Source organism: Equus przewalskii, chromosome 14 (genome assembly GCF_037783145.1).
Source record: "Equus przewalskii isolate Varuska chromosome 14, EquPr2, whole genome shotgun sequence".
Classification (NCBI taxonomy): domain Eukaryota; kingdom Metazoa; phylum Chordata; class Mammalia; order Perissodactyla; family Equidae; genus Equus; species Equus przewalskii.
The window spans coordinates 31,687,700-31,713,115 of record NC_091844.1 but is presented as its reverse complement, the minus strand read 5'-3'; the positions used below and the strand labels follow the sequence as shown (position 1 = coordinate 31,713,115).

Genomic DNA, 25,416 nt, shown 5'->3' with positions numbered 1-25,416 from the left:
CCATCCTCCGCTTCCTCCTTGGAGAATGCCTGATCCCAGAGTGGGCAGAGCGGGGCACCGGGGCCAATCCTGGGTGGTGCTCCTCTAGGGACCCAGAAGGACCACTCCTTTTAGCCTGGGCCAAATGGCACTTCCCGTTTCAAAGAAAAGAGGCTTATTGTGGAGAGGGCTCCAGCAGTTTGGCAGCAGCCAATGGAAGAGGTAAACATAAATCACGGAATGCAATTTAACTTTCTCTTGAAATGCAAACTAGATTTAAAAATTCCAGGGAATGTGCTTCTGGACACAGCTGGTTTCTTGAGACGGGCTGAATGGAAGACACTGGGTGGGTGAGAAGGGTGTGGGTTTAGTGCGGGTGGTCCTGAGCATGTGCAGGGGCACAGATGGAATGCGTGTGTAAGCAGCAGAAAGGTTTTCTAAATCTTCGACGGCCACTGACTGCCCTCTCCTCTGCTCCTGGGTTCCACATCTCCCAAACCTGCCAGTGGAGGCTCACAGGGCTGCCCTGACCTTTCTAGGAACAGAATCATCGGGCATTGAATTCCCAAACTTTTCTAAATTGACGCTCAGTTTGCTGAGCTCCTGCTTCCTAGACTTTGGCTGGGTCAGCCCATGACCTAGCTCAGGTGTTTTAGCCCCTGTTTGGGAAGATTGGTCCTCCCAGCTCCAGTTCAAGGCCTGTCCTGGATCCTCCTGGGGTACCTACTCAGGCAATCTCGCACTAACAGCAAGAATAATTTGAATCCATCCCTTCAGCAGGGGCAGCTACAGTGCCAACAGCCTGGGTTTCCCCTTGCTGTGGAGTGAAGGGTGAATGGGTGAAGCCACCAGTGAGGGCCGGGAGTGGAGATGACTGACGCATCAATGTCTGCTCGGGGTCAGAAGGACTTGACATCTAGAAGGGTCCTTGGGAGTGAAGAGAGGGAAAGGCAGTGGGAAATGGAGAAGAGTGGACAAAGAAGCCTAGGCCTGTCAGCCTCAAATCTCTCTGCCTTGGGAATGGGGATGTCGGTGGGAGACAGAGGCAGTGTGAGACAGGGCTGGAGGGAAGTGGGGATGATTGAAAAAACCCTGCTGAGATGCAAGATGGTGTCAAGGGCACAGCTGGGCTGGAGCCCCTGAGTTTTTATTGGCCCCAGTCTAAATGATTGTGTGAGTCTCCCCAGCAGTGCTTGGGAGCCCAGGCCAGGGGCACAGCCCCAGAGCAGAAGAGTGGGGGCAATGGACTGGACACTAAGAGATTGCTGACCCTGTGAGAACCTCAGTCCAGAGTCCTCAGGGTCAAAAAACATTTTTACAGCATATACAGACCAATTTGTGATGCTGCCTGCATATATTTGTCGGGGTTCTCCAGAGAAAAAGAACCAGTATATATATACTTATTTATTAATTATAAGGAATTGGCTCATGCAATTATGGAGACTGAGAAGTCCCATGATCTTGCAAGCTGGAGACCCAGGAAAGCCAGTGGTGTAATTTGGTGCAAGTCTGAAGGCCTGTGGACCAGGGGAGCCCATGGCATAAATCCCAGTCTGAGGGCCGGAGGAGATGGCATGAAATGTCCAGCTCACATAATGAGGCAGGAAAGAAGGAGTAAATGCCTCCTTCCTCTGCCTTTTGCTCTATCCAGGCCCTCCATGGACTGGATGATGCACACCCACCTTGGGGAGTGCAATCAATTTTACTGGGCCCACCGATTCAGTTGCTAAACTCACCCAGAAACCCCCTCATGGACACACCTAGAAATAATGCTTAATCTGGTCACTCCGCGGCCAATCCATTTGACACATCAGATTAACCATCACACTGGAAATGCTGATAAATTATAAAAGTTTAAACGTTAATAAATCAAAATGATCCCTGCCATAGTGGCTGCACAGTGCCCTCCTGTGACTGTTCCTGGCCAGGTAGTTAGCAGTGGGATACAGGGCGTTAGCGGGCCGGCTGTGCTGTCTCTGCTGGCCTTCACACTGACCGTGACTGGGTGATCTGGCTCCTGCCTACCTTTTCAGCCACGCCTCTGGTCATCTGGTCATTTGCCTCTTACACTTTAGCCATACTGAGCTGCAGGGCCCACAATGTCCGTCTTTTTCTTCTGTGCCAGTGCTCGAGCTATATCCTTGTCCTAGAAAGTCATTTTCCTTTTCTCTGAGTGGAAGAACCATTCGTCTTCATTCAACTTAATTGTCTGCAACTCCAGAAAGGCTTTTCCATGCAAAGTCATGTGCTTCTTCCTCTGTACTACCTAGCCCCTCCAATGCATCTCAGTGATGGCATTTATGATCCTGTGATATAATTCTGTGCATGTGCAGATTTCTCACTGGACTGTAGCCTCTCTGAGTCACAGGCTGTCTTTTTTTTTTTTTTTTTTGAGGAAGATTAGCCCTGAGCTAACATCTGCTGCCAATCCTCCTCTTTTTTTTTTTTGCTGAGGAACACTGTCCCTGAGCTAACCTCTGTGCCTATCTTCCTCTATTTTATGTGGGACACCTGCCCCATCACAGCTTGACAAGCGGTGAGTAGGTCTGCACCTGAGATCCGAACCGGCAAATCCTGGGCCGCCGAAGCAGAAAGTGTGAACTTAACTGCTGCGCCATCGGGCTGGTCCCGGAGGCTGTGTCTTATTTATCTATCTCCAGAACTTAGCATACTATATTTGGCATGTGATAAGTGCTTAATAAAGTGCCTTAGTTTATTTAATTTTATAAAGTCAAATAATTCAAAATTCTTCTCTCTAAAGGACGCATATGAATGTTTTTAAATGAAATAAGGATAGGTGTGCAGTTTTTGGGAAAAAGTTGCAGGTTGTTTAAGAACATAAGAGGTGGTGTCTTGGTTTGCTCTGGCTGCCATAATAAAACACCACAGGCTCTGTGACTTAAACAATAGAGATTTATTTTCTCACAGTTCTGGAAGCTGTGAAGTCCAAGATCAAGGTCAGGTAGGGCTGGTTTCTGGTGAGAGGTCTCTTCGTGGCTTGTAGGCATCTGCTTTGTCCTCACGAGGCCTTTCCTCTGAGCACACCAGGAGAGAGAAAGGGAGCTCTCTGGTGTCTCTTCTTCTAAGGACACTAATCCTATAGGGTCAGGGCTCTACCCTTATGACCTCATTTAACCTTAGTTACCTCCTCAAGGCCCCGTCTCCAAATACAGTTATGTGAGGGGCTAGGGCTTCAGTATATGAATCTGAGGGACGCAATTTAGTCTGTAGCAGGTGGTGCAAATAATAAACACAAATATCATAAGTGTAACTCCAAATGAGAAATGGTCGGTATGAGCCCCTTCTCTCAGCAGCCTGGGGCCTCGATTAGCACTGCCAATTCTCCCAAACCTCTTCCTCCCCAAGCCTCGTTACTGCACTCCCCACCTGGAGTCCTCGCTGTCTCTCTGGGAATTAGTTTTTACTCAGGCAAGAGGAAGGAAGGGGTCACTCTAATTGTCCACAAATGGATCACAATTGATTCCATTGCTGACCCTCCTCTCCCTGCCTGGAGGCAGAAGGGCTTGGGGCGAATGGTGAGTTAACTCCATAGGGTCGCCGTTGCCGTTGCCGCTGTCTTCTCTCCTCTCTATGTTGTGTTGACGGCTGTGAGAGGACCGGCCTCACATCACACCCAGGGGAAGTGGGGAAGCAGGAGGGAGCTGAGCTTTGACCTAAGAAAGCATCTGACAAACATACATATATACTTTTATTATAAAGGAAGATGTAAAAATGGGTATAAACAAACTCACTTCATTCCCTTATTTGAGTGTTAAATTTCATCTTTAAGTGACACGTGTCTTTTTGTACCAGTGACTGACATCTGTTAAGCACAATGTTTTGGAATGTTCTGGTTTGTGTAATTCTAGAAGGTTCTGGAATGTGGTTCTGGTAGGTTTCCCGACTAAAAAAAGGCCCTGATACTATCTCTGATAGGGACAGGTAATAAGCATTCACTAAACTGCCTAATGAGCATCTTGGTGGAGATTAAAGGCTGGGTAGGTGTTTTTCCAGGCTATATATATAATTTAAATTTAAATCTTTATTTATTCTACACTGATTAGTCTAGAAGTTGTTTTCTTAGGAGCAAACACTGAGCCATGCGTATTTCCATTGTAAAAAGGAAAAATAAAATATCCATGAAATGCAAGAGGCGCTTCAGTGTTCTGGCAAACTGCCAGTTCCCTCTTCCCTGTGGAGGCATTTGGTCGTTTATTGTCTGGCAGGTGCTGTTTGTTTCTTAATCCCGGCTCCACCTGTTTCTCAGTGTCTTAGGTGTTGCTTTGAGCATAGAATATATTTTATTTTTCCCTCTTCAAAGATTTGTGTGTGTGTGTGTGATTATAAAAGCAATTTGTGTTCACTGTAAAAATTGTCAAGTGCAAAATGATATGAAGAAGCAAGAACAAAAAACTCCCCTTGTACCCTTAGTACCTAAGTACTAAATATTGGCAATCTCTATTCATATTTTGCCTTAAGTCTTTCCATTTGATTTTCCTTATCTTTTTGACGCAGTTGAATCACACTGTATACTTCAATATTTGTCTTGTTTTCTTCACCTGACATTATTTCTTAAGCAGTTTTTTTGTCATTCAAGCAAAGAACTCTGTAAGCATATAGTTTTTTTCTTTTGTGAGGAAGATTGTCGCTGAGCTAACATCTGTGCCCATCTTCCTTTATTTTATGTGGAATGCTGCTACAGCGTGGCTTGAAGAGTGGTCCTAGGTCCATGCCCAGGATCTGAACCTGCGAACCCTGGGCCGCCAAATTGGAGCACGCAAACTTAACCACTATGCCACTGGGCCAGCCCTTGTAAGCATAATTTTTAATGGCTTGCTGACATTCTATCTTACAGATAGTTAATGGATAATTTTTCAAAGGTAAAATTATGACTCTCATACAAATATAAAATTAGCACACGTCAAAGATTTTATTTAAATCATTAATGAATGAGGGAACCAGTAAGAGGCTGTAATTGATTCAAAGAGAAATTTAAAGAACTACACATATATAGACGATAAGGAATGCTGAAATGAATTTACAAATATGTGCTAAACTGGATTATCCAGAGGGCAATAATCAATTGCATTCCACTGGATACAATCCATTTATTCAAGGGAATTTGCATTTTTATCAGTTTCTGCAACTTACTAAAAGACAGTGAAAGGCACTTATAACCCTGTAATCTTTTTCGGCTGTTTGAAAGTCTTTTACAATTTTTCCTCGAAAGACGTAATGTGATTTTACTTAGCTGTCAGGATTGTGTGTGTAGTGTGCCTACATGAACGGGTATGTCACAGGACTGGCTTTCTTCCCGTCTGAGAAAGACGCAGCAAGTCACTGAAACTCCCAGAGCCTAAATGTCCTCATCTGTAGAGTGAGGAAATCCTGGATGGTTTCTAAGTCTTTCCTGAAGCTCTGATGTCCACAACTTCCCTAACTGCCTTAGGTAAAGGTCCACACAGGACACATAGTTATTTGTATATCTCTACTCTTAACATTTCTTTTAGCAAGACCATACAGGTAGGATATTTGATTCTAAATCTCTATAGATTTAACATCACATTCCATTGATTCTAAGATTTTTAAAAAATATTTTATCAATTCTGAAACTGGGGGGTTATCTTACAAAAGATGACACCTTAGAATGGCTGTTGAGCAGGTGGTAATCATGATGCAGTGATCACGGTGCGGGCGCACACACGTACACTTAAAGTCATTCCTGGTGGTGTGACTGGACAGCTTCTAACCTTTGACTGGTCAGTCAGCAAATCATTTAAAGAAGGAATACAAATCTTTGGTTATTGTCTGAAAACCCGTTGACTTCTGGAAGGTCAGTTTTAAACCTTACAAAATGAGTGACAGTGGATTGGAAAATAATGGAGTTTTCTTTTAAGAAGTGTTGTGTCACCAACACTCTTGAGGCCACAGAAGAGAATATGTATGTAACAACACAGACATCGATGACTCTGAGCTGAAAAGTGATTCAGAAGGGCCGGACTCTGAGTGCGAAGAAGGTTTAGGAAAATCTTGACTAACTTAGTTCACTTAATTTTTCTTTTGATGTAAGCCTGAGTGATGTAAGATCAAAACCCATGTCTAAATTAGTCTTCAAAAAATACTCTTTAAATAAGTTTAAATAAAAAGTTAGGAGCAGGGGCCGGCCCGGTGGCAAAGCGGTTAAGTTCGCACGTTCCGCTTCTCGGCGGCCCGGGGTTCGCTGGTTCGGATCCCGGGTGCGGACATGGCACTGCTTGGCAGCCATGCTGTGGTAGGCGTCCCACGTATAAACTAGAGGAAGATGGGCACGGATGTTAGCTCAGAGCCAGGCTTCCTCAGCAAAAAGAGGAGGACTGGCAGTAGTTAGCTGAGGGCTAATCTTCCTCCAAAAAAAAAAAAAAAAAAAAGTTAGGAGCAGAAAAAGATTGTCATAGTTTAATTGCCATTGTTTTTGCTTTCTTAGTGGTATATACAGTAATGGTGTGCCTTACCATTGATGGTGTTTTAGAATGGATGAAATATAGTTACAGCTTTACAGAAGAGAAAAAGAAACACCACTATAAAAGTAAACAAATTACAAGATGGATTCATATTTCAGAAACATTAAAAAAAAAACTAAACCAAGAAACAAACTTGATTTTGTGTGTTCCAGAAAAGCAAGGATCTGCGTGGACTGGGTTTGAATTGTCACGTGGCGGAAGAAGGGGGTTGGATGGACATAGGGTTTGGCCTGGAGACGTAAGTAGTGGGAGTCTAGCAGGAACATTGGAAGAAACATGGGAAATAAATTTGATGGTAAAAGTTGTAGCCTGAAAACTGGTTTGGGGATCAGGAAAGTGATCAAGTTACTTGCTGCCTTCATTTCTGGATCTGTGAAATGGGATTTACTTCTCCAACTCCCTCCTTGAGGAGGGGGCAGCATATGGAGGACCAAGAAAACATTTGCAGTGTGTTCGGAGTCCTTCGAAGAGTAGCCAAACAGGACTACAAAGCATTTATTCATTAAATACAAAAACCTTCATCTCCCACCCACCCTCACCCTGGAGACCTTGGTTATAAAGAAATAATGCAATAATTGTGTTGCAACATGTTTTTCCTCTGGTCTGTTTCTTAGTCCTCTGGAGTAAGAGACATAGACATTTAGACCTCAACTGAAGGCATTGATTGGAAGGGTTTCTCCCAGAGTTGGCCCACTTGGAAACCAGGTAATCTGAGCTGGAGGAAAAGGCAAATCCCCCCAGCTTGTTAGCAAACACAACACAAAGCTTTGAACTCAGATCAGAGAGTTCAGTTGGCCTTTATATGTGAGCTGGGAGCTGGAGGCCGTTGAGTTCGTTGAGTTTGGTTGGAAAGGGGATGGAGGGAACGCACTCGCTTTTCCTCAGTCAAGAGTTTGTCGGGTGGAGGGAGGGGAGGGCAGGGAATTTGCCTAAATGGGAGAGGAAGAGCGAGAGAAGGGCGGAGTGTGCTGGGAATGCACTTGAGAGTAATCAGAGGCTGAGGCCTCCTTTCACGGAAAGCTGGCTGTTGGATCGGTTGGTGTGCTTTTCCTGACTCCAAACTCCCCTGATTGAGGACTGCGGCTTCAGTAATTACCCGGGTACTGCTTTGCCCTCGTGCGTAAATGGCCAATTACCTCAAACTGTCACAAGGGCCCAGAAATCTCAAATAAGGACCACTTTCCCAAGGTCAGGGACTGAACTGACCCAATTTTATAAAGCTCCAGGTGTAGGTCTGGAGACAGCGTGGCTTTGTGTGGGTGGGCAGAAGTGTAGGGGAAGAATGGAGTGTTTCATTTTTTTTTTTCTGCTTTTTCTCCCCAATCCCCCCGGTACATAGTTGTATATCTTAGTTGTGGATCCTTCTAGTTGTGGCATGTGGGACGCTGCCTCAACGTGGCCTGATGAGCGGTGCCATGTCTGTGCCCAGGATCTGAACCAGTGAAACCCCGGGCCACCGAAGCAGAGCGCACGAACTTAACCACTCAGCCATGGGTGGCCCCTCAATTTTTTTTTTAAACGGCTTTACTGTGATGTAATTCACATAGCACACAATTTACCTGTTTAAAGTGTACAATTCACTGGTTTTCAGTACACACATAGAGTTGGGCAAGCAGCACCACAGTTAGTTTTATCACCTCAAAAAGAAACTTAAGGGGCTGGCCCCATGGCCGAGCGGTTAAGTTCCTGCGCTCTGCTGCAGGCGGCCCAGTGTTTTGTTGGTTTGAATCCTGGGCGCGGTCATGGCACTGCTCATCAAACCACGTTGAGGCAGCATCCCACATGCCACAACTAGAAGGACCCCAAACGAAGAATACACAACTATGTACTGGGGGGCTTTGGGGAGAAAAAGGAAAAAAACCAAAGCAAAACAAAAAAAAGAAACCTAAACGGACAGCCCTGGTGGCCTAGTGGTTAAGTTTGGCATGCTCTGCTTTGGCAGCCTGCGTTCAGTGCCCAGTCACGGACCTATACCACTTGTCTGTCAGTGGCCATGCTGTGGTGGCTCACATACAAAAAGAGGAAGATTGGCAGCGGGTGTTAGTGCAGGGAGAATCTTCTTCAGAAGAAAAAGATAAAACCTGTACCTTTTAGCAATCACCTCCTCTCCCCTCCCCAGCCCTAAACAACCACTAATGTATTTTCTGCCTCTATAGATTTCCCTATTCTGGACTTTCAGATGAGTGGAATCATGTAATATGTGGTCTTTTATGATTGGCTTCTTTCAGTTAGCATAATTTTTTTTTTTGAGGAAGATTAGCCCTGAGCTAACTGCTGCCAATCCTCCTCTTTTCGCTGAGGAAGACCGGCCCTTAGCTAACATCTATGCCCATCTTCCTCTACTTTATACGTGGGACGCCTGCCACAGCACGGTGTGCCAAGTTGTGCCATGTCTGCACCCGGGATCCGAACTGGTGAACCCCAGGCGGCTGAAGCGGAACGTGCGAACTTAACCGCTGTGCCACTGGGCTGGCCCCTAGCATAATGTTTTCAAGGTTCATCCATGTCATAGCAAGTATCAGCATTTCATTTCTTTTTATGGCTGAATAATATTCCGTTGTATGTAAATGCTATTTTTTATTAATCCATTCACCATTTATAGACATTTGGGTTGTTTCTATCTTTCGGCTATTATGAATGATGCTGCTATAAACATCCATGTACAAGCTTCTGTGAGGATACATGTTTTTGGTTCTCGATTATATATCCAAGAGTGGAATTGCTGAATCGTATGGTAATTCTATATCTATCTTTTTGAGAAACCACCAGACTGTTTTCTACATTTGCTGCATCATTTTACATTCTCACTGGCAATCTGTGAGAATTCCAGTTTCTCCACATCTTCACCAATACTTGTTATTTTCCTTTGTTTTTGTTGTTGTTATAGCCATCCTTGTGGGTATTAAGTGGTATCTCATTGTGATTTTGATTTGCATTCCTTTAATGATCTATTGAGTTGATTTTTGTGTATGATGTAGGATAAAGGTCTCATTTCATTCCTTTGCATGTGGCTTTTCAGCACCGTTTGTTGAAATGTTCTTTTCCCATGAAATGGTCTTGGCACCCTTGTCAAAAATCAGTTGACATATATGTAAGTGTTTACTTCTGGACTCTTAATTTTATTCCATTGATCTATATGTTTATCCTTGTGCCCGTATCATACTATCTTGATTACTGTTGTTTTGTAGAAACTTTGGAAATTGGGAAGTGTGAGTCCTCCTATTTTGTTCTTTTTTCAGGATTGTTTGGCTATTCTGGTCCCTTGAAACACTACATGAATTTTACAATTATCTGGTCAATTTCTATAAAGAAGTCAGATTCTGATAGGTTTTTTTGTTGAATGAATAGATCAGTTTGGGGAGCTTTGCCATCTTATCAATGTGAAGTCTACAGATCCATGAACATGGGATGTTTTCCATTTATTTAGATGTTCTTTAATGTCTTTAAATACCATTTTGTAGTTTTCAGAGTAAATTTTCACACTTCTTTTGTTAAATTTATTCATAACATTTTAATCTTTTTGATGCTGTTGTGAATAGAGTTGTTTCCTTAATTTAATTTTCAGATTATTCGTTGCAAGAGTGTAGAAATACAATTGATTTTCATGTATTGATCTTGTATCTTGCTGAACTTGTTTATTAGTTCTAATAGTTTTTTAGTGGATTTCTTAGAATTTTCTCTACACGAAATCGTCATCTGTGAACAGAGGTAGTTTTACTTCTCCTTTTCCAATCTGGAGGCTTTTTATTTAGTTTTCTTTCTTTTTTTTTATAAAGATTTTATTATTTTTATTTTTCCTTCTTCTTCCCAAAGCCCCCAAGTACACAGTTGTATATTTTAGTTGTGGGTCCTTCCAGTTGTGGCACGTGGGACGCCACCTCAGCATGGCTTGATGAGCGGTGCTAAGTCCACACTCAGGATTTGAACCGGGGAAATCCTGGGCCGCTAAAGCAGAGTGTGCAAACTTAACCACTTGGCTATGGGGCTGGCCCCTTTATTTAGTTTTCTTACCCAATTGTCTTGAGGAATGATGTCTTAGAAGTCTAAAAAGACCAAAATGTACTGGAACAACCTCTGGAGAAAAATCCAAAAGTGTTCCCACTATGTGCTCAGCATCTTACTGGGAGATCATGAATGTATTTATTTTTCATATATATATTTATATACATATGTCATATATATATATATGTCATTTATATATATATATGTAGAGAGAGAGAGAAGAGACACAGAGAGAGAATTCACCGTGTCCTAAAAGTCTAATGGGAGCGTTCTTCTTCTCCTCTTGGACTAACACATTTCTTTTTCAATGGACACTGACTGAAGACTTCTTTTTGACCTGTTATTTTCTAGGCACCAGGGACATGGTGCTGAACAGGAGTGGCCAGCTCTGAGCTCAAGGTCTAGAGGGAGATAGACAAGCCAAACTGATCATTACATGCTCATGAGAACAACACGGTCTATGAGAGTGATGTAGGTGAGTGGTATGGGACCATAGGAGAGGAGGAATTGGGAGAGGGAAAGGGGGAAAAGATTCTCAGAGGAAGCATACTGGATTGGGACATCTTGAAAACTAGGCAGGGGGCCCAGGTGTGTTTGGGCATAAGCCCAAGCCCCAGCTGGCCCTCCACCATGACCAATTTCCCAGTGAATTCTCCTTCCCTCTTTGGCTAGTGTGCAAATAGGAGAATGTAGACCCCCCCAGCAGGAATTCTCAGAGGACCCTGGAGGACTGAGTAAGCCTAAGAAAGGAAAAACAGAGAGAAAGAATGACTGGACCAACCAGGAAATATGACGTCCCCTTGGCCTCTTGAGAGAAATTACTCATCCTTGTCCTCCTCTTCCCAGCAACTCTCCTCCCCGAGCCTATCTGTCACATGACTTCATTCTCTGGAACTCTGCGCTACTCAGGGCAAGGGGCCTCAGCTCAAATCCTGTCTTAAGTAGCCACAGATGTCTACTTTGTTTGGTTGAACAGCCCCCAAAGGTACCATCGAAATGTCTGAGACTATCCTGGTTTTAGCATGGAAAGTTCTGCACCCCAAGAAACCCCTCAGTCTAGACAAACTAGAATGGTTGATCACCCTCTCAGTATGCCCTAGACAGGGGCAGTCTTCAAAGGAGTTTCACTAACCATCCCAAACCAAAGGTTTTAATGCATCTGGGAGGTACTATGGTCTGTTGTTGACTAGTTAAGACTCTGGAGTTGAAGTTATTAAGACTAAGATAGAATTTCAGCTCTGCCCGTTGTAGTTTCCAGACTTTGGGTCAGTTGTCTATCATTCTGAGCCTCAATTTTCACATCTGCAGAACCGTGGGACTGAATTAACCTCATAGGATTGTTGGGAATTAGATGAGAGAATGCCTGCAAAGTGCTGGGTACAGCCTCTGGAACATTGAAAGAGATCAATAAAATGATCAATGCTCTCGTTTAGAGGTTGGCAAACTACAGATGTGGGCCAAATTCAGACAGCCTCCTGCTATTATAAAGTTTTATTGGAACACAGCCACTCCTGTTCATTCGCATATTGTCTGTGACTTCGTTCAACCTATAAAGGCAGAGCTGAGTACTTGCAGCAGAGAATGTATGGCCTGCAAAAGCCTAAACTGTTTATTTTCTGGCCCTTTACAGAAATAGTTTGCTGACTCCTGTTCTTATTAATATAGCCAGGTGTAGTTGAGGGAGGTTTGATTCAGAGCCAGGAAGCCTGGGCTCCCTCTGATAGGCATTAGCTCTGTGACCTTGGGTAGATCACTCAACTTCTTAGGATTTATGTCCTTGTCTGTGCAACAAGCAGGTGAGTCATAAGAATCATCCATGTGGCCAAACTTCCGGGACCTACATTTTGAACCTATGAGACACTTAGGGCAAGAAGTTCTAGAGAAGGTGGGTGAAGGGTGAAGTGAATTGTGGGTTTGATGTCTCATTCTCAAATTCCCCAGATCTGATGAGCCACTTCCTTCCTGAGCTGTGCCTTTTACAGTGAGTCCTAGTAGCCTTCAGGAGAGGGCAAGCTGAGCAAGCTCATCAAACTTGCCAGAAAGTCCTTGGTCAATTGCTCTGGAGAAGTCAGGGCCCGTGTCCTATCCCGCCAGGGAGCCTGGTTTCTGGTGTGAGGAAGAATGAATCATGACCTTCTCCTACCCGATCTACCTGCCTATGAGGGTTGTGGAGTCACCCTTATTTGCTAATGATAATTTTTAAATGACTCTGAGCCATCTCAAATGTCTGCCTCTACGCTCCTGAGAGTGCTGATTACAGAATGATGCCCTCTGGTTTCATAACTGGAAAATGTCAACAGGGAAGAGAGAGAGAAAGAGAGGGAGACAGAGAGAACTAGGCCCTTATGGGGTCTCCAGAATTAATAAACTATGGCATAGAAAACTCCCACCAACTCTTTCAATGTGACTCCATTTTGTAAACAAATCTCATTCTCCCCTTTTTTCCCTTCCCTCCATTCTAGATGCTCTTCCATGCTGCAAGAAGTCCTCATCTGTCCCCTTAAGCACCCAGCCTAAGTCCTCCTCCTTCTTGAACCTTCTCTGGCTAACCTAGCCCACCCCATCCCTCCCTTTTCTGCATTTCTGGCGTGTTTGGTTGGAGCCTCTACCCAGCACTTCTCACATGCTGTCTGGATTGTTTTCTGATAGTTCTGTAGGCATTAGTTTCCTCTTCCCAGAAGGACTCCTATTTCCACAAGGGCAGGGCAGGGCTGTGCTGTCTACCTCCTCTGCATGCTCTGGGGGCTTGGGCTGGCGCGGGCTCCAGCAGGAAGTAGGGTCCTGGTAGACTGTTCTCCTCCCCTGCCGCCCGCCAGTTCCTGTACAGAGCTGGGACTTCCCATCCTCATCCAGGCTGTGGAGGTTGCATTAAACCTCTCCCATACCTGGATCTCTTCTTCAATTGTTACCCTAGCAGGTTGGGTTGATTCCTTCCACCCTGCTCGTTCCTTAAGGCTATTTTGTGTTAGGGCTGGACCTTTTCTGTGATTAGGATAATAACGTTAGAGTTTGGCTGGTGGGCAGCCTCTCCTTAATGAATGAAAAATGAACTGTAACATTGCCAGAAATGAGTGCTTATCTACCTCGTTCTCATTCTGAAGAACAATTAGTGTTCTGCTGCTGTGAAAGCCACCAGTGTCAGGGGGTGTCTAATTGCATTTATATCCTAGGGCTCTTTCGATTCCCTTTATTCTGGTGTCAAGTTTCATTTTGATTATATGGGGGAAAAAGCTTGCCTTTTTATTAAACCAGTGTGGATATTAATTATTATCATTGACATTCTAGCAAAAACCCCTCACGTTCAAGGAATAGGGCGTTCACTCCTGCATTCACCTGGGCAGCCTGTGGAGTGGCCCCTGGGAACCCATCTGCAAGGGGGTGAAGCCCCCATGGGCATTCCTCCTTCCCGCTGAGGATGGGGACCAGTGGGAGAGAAACTAGCCAGGATCATTCATTCACTCACTTTTCACTGTGTGTCTACTTAGTACTCACAAATAAGAGCCCAGCATTTTCTCTCTGTATATTTCAGGAATGCTTTGTTTTCCACACATAGACTTTGGATTTTCTAATTTTTTAATTCCTATGTAGAACACATCTGGTGAACCAGCCCTCTTTGGAGTCCATGTGTAGTTGGACATTGAGAGAAAAATGTCACCTTCTACAAGGCAAAATACGTCTGAAGTGCCAGGCATGGGGAGCCATTTGCTATTGCCTGAATGTGTCATGTTTTCCATGAAGGCAGCACTTGGTGCCAGGCCCATAAAAAGCCCTGGGGATTGGCTAATGCTGACTCATCAATGGCAAGCAAAGGAGCCATCGGGCTCTGAGGTGGGCAGGCGCCTTAACTAACATGAGGGTGACTCGTGGGGTGGCCTGGCCCACACACTGTAAGGAAAGCACTGTAACTGCAAGGGGGTGTGAATACGAAAGGTGTGTGTGGGCTTTGGCGTTTGGCTTTGTGTCCGATATTATCTAGTGTTTTTGGCAAACATGGGGCAAGGGGCTGTTTGATCTTAGGCACAGCAAATAACCAAAGCGTCACCTATTCGTGGAGACCTGCACATTTGCAGGTAGATAAAGCTCATTTGCAAAAGGTCAGGTGAGCCCAGGCAAGGTTAGAGAAGCATTTTTGATGTTACTTTGAACTCTGTTGTCCCAGTGGCCCAAATAGGGGGCATAATTCATAACACAGCTCCCACCACCTGCTTTTCTTTTGAATCAACATATATTTTGCTCAGAGTGATAAAATTGGTGTTATCTTTATGCCCAGTTTCTTAGAAAATCAGAAGACTGGCTATTTTTAAGACTTAAAACAGCATTTTCTACCAGTTTGGATGCTGTTTTGATCTTGGCTTTGGTGCTTTTCCAAACCTAGGCAGGCACCAACAGATCTGTCTGCAGGAAGCTGCTGCAGATGTGGGAGAATGTGAAGAAGTGTGAAGCCAGAGGAAGGAGGTGCTGCCCCACCCCTGGCTCGCCCGCTCAGTGTAGGCTGGCTGGGTTGGCAGCAGCCTGACTAACCTCAGGGCCTGAGGGTGCTGCTCATCTGGGCCCAGGCCAGGGCCACAGGAACCTTCATCTCATTCATATTTGCCTTTCACTCTTTAACCCAGGAATTCTGTCCCACATGAATGGACTGAAGGCAGAACCGCATTTCTTTCAGAAAGTCTTCTGTTTATTCTGTGCTTGCATGTGGAGATCCAGGGAGGTTGGTGAGGTGAATCTGACAAGTGTGCATGGAATGATTCAGAGCAGTAGCTCCTGAAAGGTTGCCATGTGATTCTTCAGGGCGTCCTGCGGTCCTGCTCTGGTTGACAGACTGAGGGATCCCAACCCCACTGTAGCTTCTAGGCCAGTGTCCCACCAGACTAGCCCAAATTCGCTTTGTAGAAGGAGGAGCATTTGGACATCTCCCCGTTAGTATATTCAGAAGAAAATGTTACGGGGTATTATGGGCTGAATTGTGCCCCTCCCCCCGCCCCCAAATTCACATGTTGAAGCCCTAACCCCTAACGCCCCAAAATGTGACTGTATTTGGAGATAGGATCTTTAAAGAGGTAAAGTTTAAATGAGGTCATTAGGGTGGGTCCTAATTTAATATGACTGGTGTCCTTACAAGAAGAGGAGATTAAGACGCAGATGCACACAGAGGGAAGACCGTGTGAAGACACAGGGAGAAGAGAGAGAGGCCTCAGAAGAAATCAACCTTGCTGGCATCTCAGTCTTAGACTCCTAGCCTTCAGAACTGTGAGAAATAGGGGCTGGCCCTGTGGCCGAGTGGTTAAGTTCGTGCGCTCCGCTTCGGCGGCCCAGGGTTTCGCCGGTTCAAATCCTGGGTGTGGACATGGCACCACTCATCAAACCATGCTGAGGCAGCATCCCACATGCCACAACTAGAAGGACCCACAACTAAAAATACACAACTATGTACCGGGGGGCTTTGGGGAGAAAAAGGAGAAATTAAAAAAAAAAAGCACTGTGAGGAATAAATTCCTGTTGTTTCAGCCACCTAGTCTTTGGTGTTTGTTAACAGCAGCCCCAGCAGACTCATACACTGGGCTTGGGCCTCTGTATTCTTCTTGCGACTATGAACTTCTCAACAACTCTAGGCGTTCTTTGGAAGTGTTCTTTTGCAGTTCTTAGCTCTCAAAGGACATTGTCCTTCTCATCTATCAAGCTTTACCGCAGAGTTTGTACCTCACATTTTTATTCTTTGCGTTCTTTTCTTTTGATGTACTGGGAGAACCTGGGACTAGAAGTTAGGAGACTGACCAGGACACTGTTATCAAGCTGTGCGACCGTGGGGAGGTCATGCCATCTCCTGGGGCCTCAGCCTCCTGGTCTGTGAAACCAGTGATTGAGCAGATATTCTTTGAAGAAGCTCCCAGCTCTGACAGACACTCCAGAGACCCCTCCATTAACCTCCCACTGAACATTCTGGTAAGCTCTGTCTTTTCTCAGTGCTGGTTTCTCCCATTCATTAAGTGGCCAGAAAATTCTTTCTGGCTAATGTCTGTAAGGGAGGCCATCCAAAAAGGTTCTTTTAAAGTTCAAACATGCTAGTGAGGGAACAAGAAGCATAGTTCCAATTCCGGGGAGTAGAGCTGAAATTCTAGAGCTGTCAGTTAATTTCCCAGGGCTATCTCTGACTGACTTTGTTTGACTAGGCAAGTGGATGAATTACTTTTTGTTTTAACGTAGGCAGTGGTTGAGGGGAAATCAGATATTCCTTGAAAATTGGATGATCATGGAGGTGTAAAATCGTGCAAAAATGGACTATTGAGCAGCAAGTCCTGTGAATCTGGCACCTATGCTAGGGAAGCTTTGCCATTTTGTCAGCCTGGTTTGGCCAATGGTTAGGTGTTGAGTTTTAGTCCAGATGAAGTAGGGATCTTCTTCCTTTTCCCCCCTCTCCATGTGCAGGCCATTCAAGTCAGCCTTAGAGCACTTTGTCAGCTTACCTGCTGTAACAGGTACTGGCCCATGTGTCGTTCTGGCGCATACCTTGGGCTCATCTTAGGCATTACTCACATGAAATTGGAGGCCACTAGCCATTTTCCTGATGAGTGCCCAGTGGCTTCATGTTTTGCCATATGCCTTCCTTTAATTCTGTTTAGCTCAATGCAGATTCATAAATTTAAATGCTTTCTATGTTTTCAGACCAATGAGGGTACACAGTGTCACAAACAAAAGAACCACATGACCCAGTCCTAGACTCCAGGGAGCTTACAGTTTTCCTGGGAAGATAAAGTACTTACATGAAACAATCTGAGAGTTAAGATGAAAGAGCTGTAGTCTCTGTTGGCCTGAATAGAGGCTCAAGTGCTCAAATGGATGATCCAGTCAGTAAGTTCCAAGACTGGTGAGGAAAGAGAGAAATCAGAGACGGCTACAATTTTCAGGAAAGACTTCAAAGAGAAGATGTGGGCCTTGATCAGTTCTAGACATTTTAAAATGGGACAGGTGATGCTACGTTGATGTGGGCATTTCAGGCCCTTGAGGATCAGGATGAATTCCCTAGACTCTGATAGAAGTGAGACATTGGGTCAAGGGAGAGAGCTCTTAGAAGAGGTAAGAATTAGTAGAAAGAGGGGGCAGAGATGGAAAGTGGACTTGAGAAAACAGCCTGTTTAATTTGGACTGTGTGTGATGGTTTCCAAACACCTCTCCCCTCTCTTCATCCTATGCCTTTTTCAGTTTCCAGACCCTCATGTCATGACTCAGCGCAGCTGCAATTATGTAGCTTTTCCTTTCCGCTTGACCCCCCTCAGCTAAAGTACCACTTTCTTGGAACCTAAAATGGAGTGCACTGCCAATGGAGCAGATGAGAGATTGATTTTGGACTGTCAGCCCTGATGGAAAGCTGAGGGCTGTTGCATGGCCTTCCTTGAGGTGGCCACTAGAAGATGGTGTCGGGTGGCTTTTCTGAGAGGGTGGAATTTGGGATGCCTGCAAAACGCTTCTCTAGAAAACTGACACTTGTCGAGCTCCATCCTTCCCTGAATTAGTCAGGACCATGACCCCCTTTAGATGGAGTCCCAGGGCTCAGTCCCCTCCAGTGGAACATGGATGACATTATCTTGGGAATAAATGTGATGGTTGACCTGGTGAACTCTGAGGGCTCAAGGGAAGAAAGGGTTGCTGGATGAGGTAATGACCCCTGTCAGGCTATATAGAAAACCATCTAACAGTAGAGAACAGATTGTCTTTTTCACCCTGACAGGAGAACCACTTCCTTGGAGGATGCCAGGAACCGTGGTACCTTTGTTACTTAAAATATTATCAGGAAGAATTCTAGTGGGCCTTGGCCTTTCTTAGGTGGGGGAAGGGACACATGACCTAATGAGGGTTTCATTAAGATGATTAAGATGATTGTCCCAGTGCCTTGGAAATGGCACCTTGCACCCAGAGCTATGGAACACTCCTGTAAATTAATTCACTTATGCCCATCTTTTCCCAAGACAGGTGAGAGAAGGGCAGGGCACACCCATAGAGGAAAGACCACAAATTGTTGGAAAACACAATTTCCTTTCATTATGCTGCTTCCATCTGCATTTTTCTTGGGCAGTTAAGGGTTGCCATGGCTGGTCACCACTTCAGTTGTTCTGATATGACTCTGATGGCACACCAGGAAGAGATGACCTCAGTGACCCAGTCAACTCAGAAAGTTAATTTTGCTGCTTACCAACCAATCACTGAACAATCCAGGCCTGACAGGGGAATTTGGACTGAATGTCTTTCCTTGTGGAATTTTGACATAAGAGAAAAAAAGGCACTTCACTTATTTTGTGAGCTTGTGAGAGGCAGGATAGCATGGTGGTTAACAGCAGGTGCTTTGGATTCGCTTGATTCACGTCTGTGTCCCTTGCTTAACAGCTGTGTGCCCTATGCCACGTTTCTCAGCTTCTCCAAGACTCAGTTTCTTTCCTAGTAAAATAGGGATAATAGTACAAATCTAAAAGGTGCTTTAAGAACTTGATGAGACAATATATGCATGGCACATCACGGTCAATCAGTAAGTGATGGCCAGTAGTAATAATTACTTACATCTAAGATTTGGATAGGGAAAATATTTGGTAGATTTAATGAGATGGACAATTTGGCAAAGAAATTCATTGTAATACTTGTTATTAAAAGCAGACAAATATCAAAAACACTGGGTAGAGCTATGAGTCGGGTAGATGCTCCTGACCTCCCCTGTGCTGACCACACCTGGCAATAACGTCTGACCACTGGGCAGCTGACTGAGGCTGGCTTCCTGGCTTTCCCCACCCCGTGACCAATGAGAGCACAGTAGCCTTTGTCTTACTGGTGGCTAACACAGAAGGTCCGAGTTAGAAACTATAGTATATGCCCTCAAAGAATGTTTGCTGATCACCTGCCATATGCCAGACACTGTTGTAAGACCCAGGAATCCAACAGTGAACAGTCAAAGTTCTCGACCCCATGGAACATACATGGAAGTACCTACATGTAAACAATTAAATTAATAAGGTCATTTCCAAAGGTGATGAAGGCTGTGGGGACATCTTCTTTTCCTCCAGCATTTGCCACAGCAAAGCCTCCTGATAATGTCAAATGTGGCTTTCAAGGCCACCAGGGCTGATTCCATTGCGCCTCCCTATGCATACACAGGACTCCAGGGCAAATCTTCTGACTTGTGACACACAGATGCCCCCAGGTCCTCTGAAATACAGAGTGCCACCAAGCATTGGAGAGACTTGGAAAGTCCTTTTTACCTCTTCCTGGGTTCATGTTAATAGCACTCATATCTGAAAGGGCCCCTTTGCAAAAAAATCCACAGTTCCACCCAACTCATATTTTCCTGTCTCTCCCACTTGCTCAGGTCTCTGTGCTATTTGAAGGCTTAAAAAATGTGTAGAGTCCTTGGGATTACATGTTACTTAGTCAAAAAGAAATATGTTCCCTCTTTTTTTCCTACATGCAGAAAAATATCTCTGGAAACATACACCAACCAATGCCAAATGCCTGGGAGTCAGGAAAAGTGATACCTGCCAAAACTTTAAAGTTGAATTTGCATTCAAAGTGAAAATTAGGGAGCTGGCTCTCCTGAGCTTTGGCTCTGTGACACACAGGAAGCTGAGCAGGCCCTGAACTAGAGGTCAGGGGAGCCCAAGTTCTCTGGAAGTTATTACTCATGTGACATTGAGCAAATCTTCAAATATCCCTGGGGTTCAGTTTCCTTATCTGTGAAATGGGATGATCAAGAGTTGTTATGGGGGTAAAATGAGGTAACGGCTAGCCTCCAGTGCCTCAGCTGTGAAGCAAGCGGGCTATCAGTGGAGCAGGGGTCAGCCAGAGGGGTGGGCTAGGGCTAGACGGATTGAGAGGTGGCTGGTATTTGGGATGTCAGAATCTTAGAGGGCACGGTGACCTTCAGTATTAGCCAGCCTGTGCCAGTATCCATGGGGTCATGCTGGTATCCATGGGGGTGGCTGAGGCGAGGCGGTGGGGGGTTCTGAGAGGGGCCCTAGTTCTAGGGCCTGGTTCTGGTGTGTGGGACGGAAGCAGGGCTCTATCCAGCAGGTGAGAGTGAATGTAGAATGTGCCAGGCTCCTGGGGGGGCTGGCTAGTGCATGCTGGGTGAGTAATCGGGGCATCAAGGTGTGTTGGGGCTCAGCTGTAGCCTCCTCAAGGGTGTGTTCAGAAACCCAAGGCAGAAGGTGGGTTGTTGGCCTGAGGGCTCCTGTTCTGACTTAGAGAGAAGACTGTAGATTGCAGTTTGGGGCTATAATTATTTAAGGCAGTGAGAACAATTTGGGAGCTCACCTGTGTGCCAGAGGAAGAGGTAGGAGAGTGGGGATTGAGTGCCTAATCTACTGCCACATCTGGTTAAGGTCAGCTCGGGACGTGGGGCTGAGCTTGCAGGCCCTCAGGAGCTGTGGCCAACGTGGGACAGATGCATGTTGATGGGTATGATGTGGAATACGTAATACTAACATGATAATATAGTTCACATTATTGAGTTCACTCATTGTGCTGAGCACTATGCTAAGTGCCTGACATGCAGCATCTGATGTAATTTAATTTTCATAACAATCCTATGAGATATCCCCCACTTTACAAATGGGGAAATTGAGGCACAGAGAAGTTAAATAACTTGCCCCAGGGTTATAGTGATGGAGTTGGGATTTGAAACCAACTTTCTCTGACTCCAGAGCCTGTGCTATTATTATGATTTTACTAAATAACAATAACAAATAACAACAAAACCATAAGGACAAGAATAAGAGTGGTGGTTGTAGTGGTCCTAGCTCTGTCATGTTCTGTGTAAGCACCTGATTCCCCCTGATCCTCACACAACCCGTGACACAGAGATGGTTCCCATTTCACAGATGATAAAACTGAGACCTGGGGAGGTAACTGGCCCAAGGTCACACAGCTGGTAAGAGGTACAGCCAACACGAAAACTCAAGTCTGCCCTGTGCCAAGGGCTGCTTTCTTAACCCCTGGAGACTGGGTTTTGATCTCCTCCTTTCTTGAGAAATATGTTCTTGTCTCGACAAGCTGTTCACAGCAGGCTAATGGCACTTGAAGGAGATTAAAGGCCTGTGGACCTAGTACTTAGACCAGGCCCTTCTCCTCTCACCCTTCCCTCGGGGACCACTGCCTTTGCAACCTTCCTTGCCACAACCCAATTTGGGAATTGAAAAACTTTTTGAACACACACATTCTCTCTCTCTTTCTCTTGTAGGCTGAAAATTGAAATTAAAGCAGAAGACACTTCTGGAAACAAGGAAAACCTTTTCTGTAAGGAACATAAAATTCTTTGAGTGAGAACTAAATAAGAGTGTGGAGTGGCTTTCCTTTGAGGTGTTTGTGAAGAAAATACATCATGGCTGCTGTGCCTGCTTAGTCCTGGGTGACTGAAATCCGTCATGACATCAACCAAGGCCTGGCTTAACTTTTTCTTCTTAACTAGAAAATTTCTTGATAACCCATATTACTGAAAAGAATTGACAGATATTTGACAGATATAACCTATCCATTTATTCATTTGTATGCAAAATCTATTTTGTATTTACGTGTAACATTGTCCTTTGCACTATTACTTTAATGGCAAGTTTATTACTCTGTATCTGTTTCAAAGTTTGCATACCCAGGCCTCAGGCCACAGTCACAAGGTTGGACAAACTCACCTTCCAGATCCCCGTCTAGTTCCTAGAACCTTCTCATGTGCCCTGCCAGAGGCACCTGGAGATGTGGGGGGTTGCCTGAGCCGAGAAAGACATTTCATCTTTAAAAAGAATGTGGAGCAACAAAATAAATAAAGTAGTATTGGATTATGACCCAAAGTATAAAGTAAATATCTATGAGTGCATACTGACATAAATACATGGTTGAATAAATAAATAAATGGGGGCAAAGAGACAAATCTCCCGAGCAGAAGAATTCCAAATAATTTATGTGGATTCTCCACCCTCAAGAAGGTAGACCATAACTCTCTGTATTAGTTTTCTGTGGCTGCTGTAATCACAAAGTGGGTACATTAAAACAACAGAAGTCTATTCTCTTAGAGTTGTGGAGGCCAGAAGTCTAAAATCAGTATCACTGAACCGAAATCAAGATGCTGTGCTTTGTTGATGAAAATAATCCATAACCAATCTATAAATGAAAATTTGGGTGAGTTTATTCTGAGCTAAAATGTGAGGACCATGGCCCGGGACCTTTCTTCCCAAAGGAAGAAAGGGCACTGAAGAAGTAGGGTGTACAGAGTGGTTATACACCTCCAAAGAGGATGTTTCACATATGATTGAAATGACCCTTTTACCATAGTTGCGAGACTGCTCTGTTGGCACAGTGATTGATGGACACAGCAGATAGGTCTGCTGTCTCGGTGGACACAGCAGGGTGGCAGGTCTGTTGTCTTGAGCTGGGTGGTCACATGTGAGCTGGGTAGTCAAAGGTGAGCGCAGCAATCAGTTCCTAGCCTGAGGAAAGATGCTTATCCCTAAGGAAATGCCAATGTAGGGGGAAGTTGCACATTTATCTTAAGGCCATTTGTTCTTGCCATAGTAAATGTTTAAAGTGGACATACAATGCGTGCTCAATGGCCATGTCAGGCCCTTTTGGAAAAACAAAGTCAGGCCGAATTAGGTTTAAACCACATGGCTTCCTCATATACTCCAATATTTCCTGTTGCTGCCATTTCCATTTGTCAGCTTCCTCCGGAGGCTCTAGGGGAGAATCCATTCCTTGCCTCTTCCAGCTTCTGGTAGCTGCTGGTCTTATCACTCCAATCTCTTTCTTCTCTTCAGTGTCAATCTCCTGTTGCCTCCCTTTTATAAGGACACTTGTGATTGCAATTAGGGCCCATTTGGATAATGCAAGATCATCTCCCCATGTCAAGATCCTTAATTTAATCACAACTACAAAGTCTCTTTTGGCATATAAGGTAACAGTTACAAGTTCTGGGAATTGAGAGGTGGATATATTTGGGGCCCTTATTCAGTCTACCACATTCCCTACTCATTAAGTGTGGGCTGTGCATAGTGACTTTCATCCAAAGAGTGTGGTAAGAAAAGGGGGAAAAAGAGTAACTTGACGGTGGAGAAACCTGATAAACACCACCTCAGCCAGATGATCAAGTTCAACATCAACAGTGGTAAGTCGTGTTGATGGTATGTACCCTTGATACGATGTGATGAGAATGGCAATTTACCTCTGTGATCTTCCTCCCCAAACCACATAACCCCAGTCTAATTATGAAAAAATATCAGATAAACCCCACTTGAGGCACATTCTGTAGAGTATCTAGTACTCCCCAAAACTGTCAAGATCACCAAAAACAAGGAAAGTCTGAGAAACTGTCACAGTCAAGAGAAACCTAAGGAGCCATGACAAAGAAATGCAATGTGGTATTGTGGATAGGGGCCTGGAACACACAAAGGACCTTTGGCAAAAACTAAGGCCATTTAAATAAGAAATGGACTTTTGGTTAATAATAATATATTGATATTAGTTCTTTAACTGTAACAAATGAACCATACTAATGTGAGATGTTAATTATAGGGGAAACTGGGTGGAGAATATAGGGGATCCCTTTGTTCTGTCTTTGCAATTTTTCTATAAAATTAAAACTATAACTATTCTAAGAAATAAAGTTTACTTAGAGGGGCCGGCCCCGTGAGTGGTTAGGATGGCGTGCTCTGCTTCGGCGGCCCAGAGTTTCACCGGTTCAGATCCCAGGCATGGACATGGCACTGCTCATCAAGCCATGTTGAGGTGGCATCCCACATAGCACAACCAGAAGGACCTACAACTAGAATATACAACTATGTACTGGGGGGACTTTGGGGAGAAGACGAAGAAGAAAAAAAAAAGAAGATTGGCAACAGATATTAGCTTAGGTGCCAATCTTTAAAAAAAGTTTATTTAGAAAAAAAGGAACACAGAGGCACAATATCTGAAGACATGAACAGCTACTTCACAGAAGAGGAAATATGCGTAACTAATAAGTACATGAAAAGATGCTCAACCTCCCCAGCATTCCGGGAAGCGTAAAGCCACTCCACTGTGGATTTGTATATCTACAAATGGGCAAAAATTAGGAAGTCTGACAACACTAAGTATTGGGAAAACAATTATTTGGTATTCTCTTTTAAAGCGGAATATTTGCATGTCCTATCAATTCTGCTCCCAGACCTGTATCTGAGAGAAACTCTTATACCTGGTCACCAGGACGGACAAGAATGTTCACAGCAGCAGAACGTGCAATAGCAAAAAACTGAAAACAACTCCTAGACAACCATCAAGAGGAAAACGGACAGATACATCGGGTTGTGTTCACATGACGGAATGTCACACAGCAGTGGAAACAGATGGACTACATGTATCACCATGGATAAATATTAGTACAATAATGTCAAGCGAAAAAAGGAAGTCCTAGAAGAATTTATATAAAACCTGATACCTTTTTCTAAAGGTGAAAAGTAAGCAAAACTTAGACAACATATTGTTTTTGCTTAACTAGTTGTATGATAAATTATATAGATGTAAACAAAGAGATGATAAACAAATTGAGGCTGGTGCTCACCTTTGGGAGTAGGGTTGGGGAGGCAGGGAGTTGGGATAAGAAAGAACACCTAAGTTACTGGCAATGCTCATGTAAGTTATTGGTTATGATCAATATGTAAGTTATTGGTGATGCTTTAGATCTTGGGGTTGGATGGTACATTTAGGGCGTTCATTATATAATTTAATAAATAAAAGAGGGCCATCCTTGAACCAATGATAAAAATGAGTTATAAACCAACGCTGTGCACCACAGATAGCCCCCTCCAAAGAAAAAAAGAATAGAGGAGAAATTCTTCAAATTTTTGTTTACTGAAGTGGGAAACACAAATTAAATTTTATAAAGTGACAAAAATGAAGCAGGGTATTACTGGTGGAAAACCCAGCAAATCAGTAGAAT

General features: G+C 44.3%; 1 long non-coding RNA gene across 1 annotated transcript; it reads left to right on the top strand.

Moving 5' to 3' along the window:
* The first annotated feature begins 3,857 nt into the window (after window positions 1-3,857).
* Window positions 3,858-22,290, top strand: LOC139075622 (uncharacterized). Its single transcript, XR_011526229.1, has 4 exons — window positions 3,858-3,977; window positions 6,632-6,717; window positions 10,833-10,956; window positions 21,697-22,290. It is a non-coding gene; the product is annotated as an uncharacterized lncRNA (long non-coding RNA).
* The last annotated feature ends 3,126 nt before the right edge of the window (window positions 22,291-25,416 follow it).